General features: G+C 43.2%; 1 non-coding gene across 1 annotated transcript; it reads right to left on the bottom strand.

The window, feature by feature from the left end:
* Positions 1–4,722: 4,722 nt before the first annotated feature.
* LOC131244669 (small nucleolar RNA R71) lies at positions 4,723–4,829 on the bottom strand. Its single transcript, XR_009170449.1, has one exon. It is a non-coding gene; the product is annotated as a small nucleolar RNA R71 (small nucleolar RNA).
* Positions 4,830–10,004: the final 5,175 nt, after the last annotated feature.

Here is a 10,004-nt window from a genome sequence, read left to right on the forward strand (position 1 = left end):
TTTCCTACCCTTTCATCTCCCATCTCAACCATCCAAACCTCATCTCCTCCGTTGGAATCAAAGCTAAGGAGCTAAGGAAGCCAAGGGAGTAAGAAGATCAAGCGGTGGGTGCTTTGATAGGGTAGTTTTAATTTTTTTTTAGATGGGCCAAGTGAGGCCAACCAATCAATAGTTTGAATCTCACTTTGGACCCTAAGATGTGGCCGATGGCCCACTTGGATCATCATGATCATTCCATGATGGGGCCATTCTCCATGGACCCCATCATGATGTTTATTTTCCTTGCATACCTAGGGTCATCTAGACCGTCTATTTTAGTGGAGAAGGGATCTCCACCATTCGATTTCGATTTAATGGGCCCACATGTAATGGCCCACTTGATTTATGTTGTAGATCATTGAAGGGAGGGCCCATAGTGCCAGGGTCCCTCCATCACGCGTGTCCCACTCTCTATCTCTCTCTCTCTCTCCCTTTTATGTTTTATTTTTTTGTGATGATAATCAGGTTGTGTGGCCCACTTGAATGGACCCCACCATGAAGTAAGTAATTTATCCAAGCCGTCTATGGGTGGGGCCCACCTTATATGTACTGTACCCACACCATCCTCCATGAGGTGGCCCACCTAAGCAGGGCCCACCTCTAATGTATTTGCTAAGTCTAGCATCCAGGGACGCTGGAGGTTTGTTGAAAAATACAAATATCAGCTTGTTTCCAAGCTTAAGGGTGGCCCACTTATTTTGGCCCCACCTTGATGTATGTATTCAATCCACGCCATCCATTCCTTTTCCAAGCTCGTTTTAGGCATTGAGTCGAAAGATGGGACCAATCAGACTTTCAGGCGGGCCATAACATGGTAAACAACGGGTTTACCGTTGAAATATCCCATGTTGTTTCTATACACCGAAACAGGCCCAATATTGGGCTTGTTTTGCTTGTTTTGAGTCATGGAGGGCCATTGGATGGGATGAATTTACCTAATGTGGGCCCCACATGAGCAAACCTTAAAAAAATTAGAAATCAAAAAGGCACTGTCTGTGTAGCTGCCAGTGGACGGGCGGACGGACAGGATCCCACGGCTCTAGCCGTGGGCCCCACCTTGATGTTTATTTGTCATCCAATCCATTCATATGGTGGGCCCTCAGGGCAGTGGACCACCCTCCAAAATTCAAGTCCATCCAAGACTCAGGTGGCCCACATTATAGGAAACAGTGTGAATTGAACTCTGTTGAGGGTCAAATATTGCATATCAGACCCCATTTATTACCTGGATTTATGAGCATGACTCTGTTTAACGGCTTGGTTTAACTGTGTATGTGATGCAAGGTGTAATTACGAACTGAGACTAAGAAAGGGTGTTTAAAGCTGGGATTTAACGCTCTGATGACACCAAGGCAAGGGACGGACCCCAGGGGACCAAGATCATCGAATTTACACACCAGGGATCCGAAAAAATCAGGCCATTCACGTTAAAGAGGCCCGAAATTGGTGAAGAATGCAAGATCATAGGGTTCCCACCATCTGATCAGTTCAGAACTCCATACGTGGCCTGAGGACCATAAACGAACCGTACACGTAAAATTTCATCCATTGGATCGCTGTGGAAGTGGCCCAACGGACAGATCAGCCCACAATTTACTGATTTGGGGCCCACCTGATCTTTGGATACACCTCATCTGCGGTCTCAACGCCTTAAATCATGTGAGGAACTAGATGAACGGTGCAGATTTCTCGCAAACTTCATAAGTGGACTACATATGAGACGAGTGTGCACAGGGCACATGCGCATAAGATGTACACCGGACGGAGAATCCGGTCAAACGAAGGACTGACCGAATCCTGGTTTTAACAGGAAACAGCGTCAGACGCTATTCGCCGGGCGATCATCAGTGGGCCCCACTTGCTCTCCAAATGATTAATCTGGACCTTTCATCATATTCCCAGGGTCCATGTTACCATGGCCTAGGTGGATGAATGTCAAAAGACACCGGATATCGGTTTTTGAGCGTTAAAACGAACGACTGACGGCTGAATGAGAGCATCCATGGACCACACCGATTTGGACCCAAAAACAGCAATTCCCGACTGAAATTCCGAAGGGAAACCAGTGGACGGTGTGGATTTCCTTGATAAGCTAAATTGTGGACCTCACCATCGTCACAGCGTGATGATACGCAGGCTCTGTTTCGCGAACGGACGCCGTCCGGTTTTTACGGCAGATTGTGCGCTCGTGGGGCTGATCGGACGGACGATCTGAACCGTCCATCATGAAGGTCTGCTCGAAAGCTCCCAGAGGACGTTGTCCTTTTGGAAGGAAAGCAAAGAAGAAGAATAAGGGAAGACTCCGAACTGGCTGCTGTGCGACGTCTCCGCAGCCAAGTCGTCCGCGGACTCCGGCCTTCCGCACAACCTCCTGCTCTATATGAGGGAAGAAGAGGATTCGGAGAGGGGGCGGCGGAGAGTTTTTGTAGAGGGTGCATCCGAGAAGAACGTGAGGGAGAGATACGGAGGCAGCATTCAAAGAAAGGAGGAGGGCAGTGCGTTTTCTGCTGCACGGCTGGGAAGAGTTTTTTTTTTTTTTTTTTTTTGGTTTTTGTTGTCTTGAGGTTTAAAGTGCAGGTAGTCTGGCTGCTGGCACGTCGGCTGACAGTTTTGGATGTGAGCATGAGGGGCTCGATTTTGAAGGCTTAAACGTGGGGAGGAAAATAAGAGGGAGGAAGAAGAAATTCGTGGCAGGGATGTGACTGACGATTGCAAGAGCAAGAGACATCCGGTCTTTGTTTCCTTTTCCTTTTCCTTTTATTTATTTCTTTCTTTTGATGTTTTTCTCCTCTGATTCTAGCATGATCACGCTAGGCTAAACCTCTTAGCTAGGGCTAAGAGGTGAAGCTTGTAAAGTGATGGGAGTCTTTACTTATGCCTTCTTTTGGTTTAAACTGAACTGATGTTGCTTTTAGTTAATTAAAGGAATGTTTCGTGTCTTTAATGATCTGTTGTGACTGAAATTACAATGGATCTGCAATGGCTTTGAGTATTTCTTTTTCCAGTTTTATATTATGAAGTCAGGAAGCCCCGTTGTTCATCATTGTCCCATGGGCATGGTAGGATGACAGTACCCTTCCTGATCTTCATACATTGTTGATTGGTTGGTAATTAGATTAATTCTGTTGTTTGCTTTGTCTCTTGGGCATGGTTTGGTGATGGAATCCATTCTAATTCATACACCTTTCATCTCTTGAAACCTATATCAATGGCAGTTCAGTAAATTTCCATAATTTGTGATCCTGGCATACGATCTCCCTGATCTCTACAAGTGGATCCTCTGAATCCCTAGTTTCCATCCTCTGAATTCCTTAAAGTTTTAGATAATTATTCCACAGTTATTTCTTAAATTCTATTTCGTTTAGATCACATCTTAGCCTAGTTCTAGTTCTACTTGGTTTCAGACAACGTACAGGTATCAGTCCCTGTGGATTCGACCTCGGTCTTACCGAGTTTATTACTACATCACAACCCTATACTTGGGGATTGAACAAGTTTTTGGCGCCGTTGGTTACGATTTTCTGAAATTAATTGGTTTTAGGATTAGTTTAAGATTAGGATTTTACTAACCTTAGTTTTATTTATTTATTTATTTCTATTTGAGTTCAAAACTAACTTGTTTCCTATTTTATAGGATCTGGACATAAGTTTCTCAATTGGTAATTCCTCCCTCATCTCTCTACTTTTTCATATTTTTAGAATTAGGGTTTAAATTTTAGAAATTTTCTAATTCTAGCACTTTTAGAATCTAATTTATTTTCCTAATTTATTTTTAGAATATTTTTAGGAACTAACCTTCTTATTTTGTAGGCCTTTAAGATAGAAATTTCTAATTCGGTACACTCCTTCCCTACTTCCTATCTTTCAGTTCTCTCTTAATAATCTACTTTCTAGTTTAGATCTTTCCTAATTTATTTTAGAGATCTCCACTTTCTTTTAAAAATTCCTTCTTTTAGAAATTAATTTACTGCTATTTTTCTTTTTTCTAACTTATTTTTGTTTTATTTTGTAGGTTTTTAACTTAGGACTTCGATTTGGTAATTTCTTTCCAACTCTCTCTTTCTTTCTAGATTTCCTTTTCCTTTCTTAGGATTAGGTTTTTAATTGAGGGCTGCGAGTGTTTTCATGCCCAAGTGGGCCCGTGACGACACTCGACGTCTCTTGACTGAAGGAGGATTGGTTGAGGGGTTGACTATCCATCGCAGGACTAGACACCGCTCGAAATCCCCTGAGTTAACTGAAGTTATGGCTGAAGACCAACCTCCTCTACTTTCACCAAGGGTGGAGGATACCCAAGATGAGAATGAGGTGCAACAGGCACCCCCGCCTCGTACTCTACGAGATTATCTATAACCGGCGGGAGTGAGTACGCCCTCATGCATGATTTTTCCTTAAAACACAGGACAAATGGACATCAAGCCGGGAGTTATCCAACTCCTTCCCAAATTCCATGGACTTGAATCAGAGAGTCCATATTTACATTTGAAAGAGTTCGATGAGATTATAGCTACATTATATTTTCCTAATGTATCTGAGGATACAATTAGACTGAAACTCTTTTCTTTTTCCTTAAAAGAGAAAGCTAAGACATGGTTACATTCACTGCGTCCTAGATCCATTGGCATGTGGAACGACATGCAGAGGGAATTCATAAAAAAATTCTTCCCACATCATAAAACGATTACCCTCAGAAAAGCGATCATGAACTTTACCCAAAAGGAAGATGAAACATTCTTCCAATGTTGGGAAAGGTTTAAAGATTTGGTCAATTCTTGCCCACAACACGGATTTGAAACGTGGCGCATTACAAATTTTTTCTATGATGGACTGACATCTTCCATGCACCAAATGGTCGAGACAATGTGTAATGGAGAGTTCATTAATAAAGATGTTGACGAGGTATGGGATTACCTCGATAGTCTTGCTGAAAAAACACAATCATGGGACTATTACCCAAAGTCGAACACCACGTCTAGGCCAACTCAATTAAAGGAGAAAGGTGGATTATATCTCTTGAAAGAAGAGGATGATCTCAAGTGTAAAGTGACTACGCTCATAAGGAAAGTTGAGGCCATGGAAGGAAAGAAGGATAAGGTCAATGAAATTATTTGCGGCATCTGTGATTGCAACATTCACACAACTGAAAACTGTCCTACAATACCTGCCTTCCGAGGAGTGTTGAATGAACAAGCCAATGCCGTAAATAACTATCAAAGACCTTTTACTGGACCCAACTCCAACACATACAATCCTGGCTGGAAAAATCATCCAAACTTTAGTTGGAGGAATGGACAAACGGCGACTCCTCCAGGTTTCTTCAATCAAAATCCAAATCAAGTGAAACCTCAAGAGGAACCGGTTCAAAATCCCATACAAGAGCTGGCTCAGGCAATGCGGGGAATCACAGATTTCATGCAAAAAATAGATTCTCGTATGACGGTTATAGAAAAGGGGATGCTTCCTGCACAACCTCTCCCCAATCCTAAACCGCAGTACGAGAATAATGATCCCAGCTCTTCAAATCAGATGGGACATGCTAAATCCATCACCACTCTTAGGAGTGGGAAGATCATTGACAAAACTCTTCCGGTTAGGCCCGACAAGCCTCAAGAACCAAAAGAGGACAACAATGATGGATCCAGTGATGTCCCACAAAAAGTGGAACCGGAACTTCTAGAGAAGCCAGTTGCTCCATTCCCCCAACGGTTGGTTTCACCAAAACCTCTCTCTAACTCTCAGGATATTCTAGAGGTGTTGAAACAGGTGAAAGTCAACATTCCTCTACTTGATGTCGTTAAACAGATACCTTCATATGCCAAATTCCTGAAAGACTTATGCACGACCAAAAGACGGAAAATTATTCAAAAGAAAATCTTCTTGACTGAGAAAGTGAGTGCCATCCTGAAGCAAGACGTGCCGCAGAAATTTAAGGATCCCGGTAGCCCAACCATATCATGTGTAATCGGGAACCATCGAATTGATCACGCACTTCTTGACTTAGGAGCGAGCGTCAATTTGATTCCCTACTCGGTATACAAACAGTTAGGTTTGGGTGAATTAAAACCCACCCTAACCACACTACAACTTCGATCGCTCTGTTCGTGTACCAAGAGGGATAATTGAGGATGTGTTGGTCAAAGTTGATAGATTTTACTACCCTGTAGATTTTATCATCCTGGACACAGTTTTCCTGACTGAAATGGGAAAACGATTCTCGTCATTCTTGGTCGCCCATTCCTTGCCACGTCAAATGCAATTATCAATTGCAGGAATGGTATCATGACTATGTCTTTTGGAAATTTGACATTGGAGTCAAACATTTTTTTCAATAACGGCAGCAACTCAGAGGATGATGACGATTTCCACGATATTAACATGATTGACTCTTTCGTGGAAGATACGACACCTCTGACCTTATCCTCCGACCATCTAGAGACGTGCCTGGCCCACTCCCATGATTTTGATGATGACATGATTAGGGAGACGTGCGCCTTGCTTGATACTGCACCGGTACTTGAAGTTAACCGATGGAGGCCACAATTTGAAGAATTACCACAAACTGATGTAGTGCCTCTACCGTCTAACCTCAAGCCGCCGAAGCTTGACCTAAAACCTTTGCCCTCTGATTTGAAATATGCATATTTGGGTCAAGATGAGACATACCCGGTGGTGATCTCTGCCCACCTGGAGAAAGAACAGGAGAGTATGCTTATATCTATTCTCATTGAGCATAAAGGAGCCCTGGGATGGACGATAGCGGACCTCAAAGGAATCGATTCCTCGATTTGTACTCATCACATATACCTTGAGGATAATGCAAAAACCGCTCGGTAACCATAACGTAGACTAAATCCCAACATGAAGGAAGTGGTTAAGGCCGAGGTTCTTAAACTATTGGATGTGGGTATTATATACCCTATATCTGATAGTCAATGGGTGAGTCCATCTCAAGTGGTTCCTAAGAAGTCTGGAATCACCATCGTAGCCAATGCTAATAATGAACTCGTGCCAACTAGAGTCACTACTGGTTGGAGAATGTGCATTGACTACAGGAAGTTGAATACCGTCACGAGGAAAGACCACTTTCCTTTACCATTCATTGATCAGATCCTGGAAAGGTTAGCTGGTCATTCCTATTACAGTTTCCTTGATGGGTATTCGGGCTACAACCAGATAGAGATAGCCCCTGAAGACCAGGAAAAGACCACATTTACATGTCCCTACGGCACCTTTGCCTACCGAAGGATGCCATTCGGACTATGTAATGCCCCTGCCACCTTTCAGCGATGTATGCTTAGTATCTTTTCTGATATGGTGGGGCAATATCTAGAGGTCTTCATGGACGATTTCTCTGTTTACGGTCTATCTTTCAGTAAGTGCTTGGAAAGTCTTAAATGTATGCTGAAAAGATGTGAAGAAAAGAACACAGTACTTAATTGGGAGAAGTGCCATTTCATGGTTCAGAAGGGAATTGTCCTTGGGCATATCATCTCGTCCAAAGGAATCGAGGTAGATAAGGCAAAAATCGATCTTATCTCTAACCTACCTCCACCCAAGAACATCAGAGACGTGCGATCCTTCTTAGGACACGCAGGATTTTACAAGCGATTCATAAAGGACTTTAGTCTCCTCTCTCGTCCTTTATGCACTCTTTTTCAAAAGGATGCTCCGTATGAGTGGATCGAGCAATGCCAGGAAGCTTTCACCAAGCTTAAAGGCACATTAACCACGCACCTATCATGCACCCACCCGATGGAACCTTCCTTTTGAGCTTATGTGCGACGCTTGATTATGCTCTTGGGGCGGTCTAGGCCGGAGAAAAGACAAGAAGCCCTACGTCATTCACTACGCAAGTAGGACTCTAAATCCCGCCAAGTGAACTACTCGACTACGGAAAAGGAACTCTTAGCCGTAGTGTTCGCCTTGGACAAATTTAGGTCCTACTGATCGGATCCAAGATCATTATGTACACAGATCATGCGGCACTCAAGTATCTTCTTTCTAAGAATGATTCTAAGCCCCGCTTGATAAGATGGATCCTTCTACTCCAAGAATTTGATTTGGAAATTAAAGATAAAAAGGGAGTAGAGAACGTAGTGGTGATCACCTTTCTCGCCTTAATACCTCCGATTCCCTTGAGGCGACCCATATCAATGACATGTTTCCCGATGAACATTGTTTCGAGTCTCCCACTCACCTTGGTTCGATATTGCTAATTATCTTGCTACAGTGCCATACCGACATACAGTGGACTACGCAAGATAAGAAGAAATTTTTCACCGAGGTGCGCAACTTTTTCCGGATGATCCTTACTTATTTAAATATTGCCTGACCAAATTCTAAGGAGATGTGTACCAGACGATGAGCATCGGAGCGTCATCTCCTGTCACTCTCAGGCTGTGGTGGTCACTTTTCTGCTAAAAAGACCACGGCCAAGATTCTGCAGTGTGGCTTTTACTGGCCCACTATGTTCAGGGACACTCATGAGTTTTGCAAAGCTTGTGAGCGTTGTCAGAAATTGGGAGCATTGTCCCGTCGAAATATGATGCCTTTGAATCCCATCCTTATCATTGAAGCATTTGATTGCTGGGGCATCGATTTCATGGGACCATTCCCCCAATCGTTTGGAAATCTGTATATTTTGCTCGCCGTGGATTATGTCACTAAATGGGTTGAAGCGATTCCGTGTCGAAAGAATGACCATCGCACGGTCATTAAATTCCTGAAAGAGAACATCCTTTCTCGATTCGGAACGCCTCGAGCCATCATTAGTGATGGGGGCTCACACTTTTGTAATAGACCATTCGAGAGCTTAATGAAGAAATACGGTATCTCTCATAAGGTGAGCACCCCATACCATCCGCAGACAAGTGGACAAGCTGAGATTTCCAATAGGGAGATTAAACACATTTTGGAAAAAACGGTTAACCCAGATCGTAAGGATTGGTCAATCCGATTGACCGATGCCTTATGGGCATACCGTACTGCCTTTAAAACCCCTATTGGAATGTCTCCCTTTAGACTTGTCTATGGAAAAGCTTGTCACTTGCCTGTGGAGCTGGAACATAAAGCGTACTGGGCGATCAAAAATCTTAATTTCAATCTAGACAACGCTGGCTCGCTACGCAAACTGCAGTTGAATGAACTTGAAGAAATCCGGAACGACGCATACGAGAATTCGAGAATTTACAAGGACAGGATGAAGGCGTTTCATGATCAACACATTTTGCGAAAATCATTCACGCCTGGTCAGAAGGTCCTTTTGTACAATTCTCGATTACATCTCTTCCCGGGTAAGCTTCGATCTCGTTGGACCGGCCCTTACATTATTGTTACTGTTTTTCCTCATGGGGCCGTTGAGATAAGAGATCCCGACAATGGCAAGGAATTTAAAGTAAATGGACATCGTTTAAAGCCATTTGTCGAGAAATTTGATTCAGAGGACATGTCCATGCCTCTGACTGATCCTGTTTACCAGGACTGATCTCCTAGTCTGATGGAGGTATAGGTAGGTTTATCGCTTTCATAGGATTATGGTAGTTGCTTTGGTCTGGCTGAAGACGTTAAACTTAGCGCTCCTGGGAGGCAACCCAGCTTTTCAACTTATTTCATTTTCCTAGCTAGTTCAATGTTTGTGGGTAACATTCCTGCAAACCCTCACGAGACTACAACTCGTCCACTAGGGGTAACCTAGGGGTTTAAAGGCTTGTTGCATGCGCTAAATGCAATCGAGAGCACCTGCGAAAGTGGTATAGGTAGGATTTTATTTTTGTTAATTTTGTGTTATTTTCTCTCTCGTGCTGACTGGATTCCATGCTGCGATCTCTTTGAAAGTCTCTCATGATTCATCATTCAGGTATTATCTTCCCTTCACTTTTTCTTTACTTTTGTTGTTCTATGCGCATTCCATACTCATATCTTTTACATTGAGGACAATGTAGCTTTTAGGTTGGGGGTGGGAGATT

Source organism: Magnolia sinica, chromosome 4 (genome assembly GCF_029962835.1).
Source record: "Magnolia sinica isolate HGM2019 chromosome 4, MsV1, whole genome shotgun sequence".
Lineage (NCBI taxonomy): Eukaryota > Viridiplantae > Streptophyta > Magnoliopsida > Magnoliales > Magnoliaceae > Magnolia > Magnolia sinica.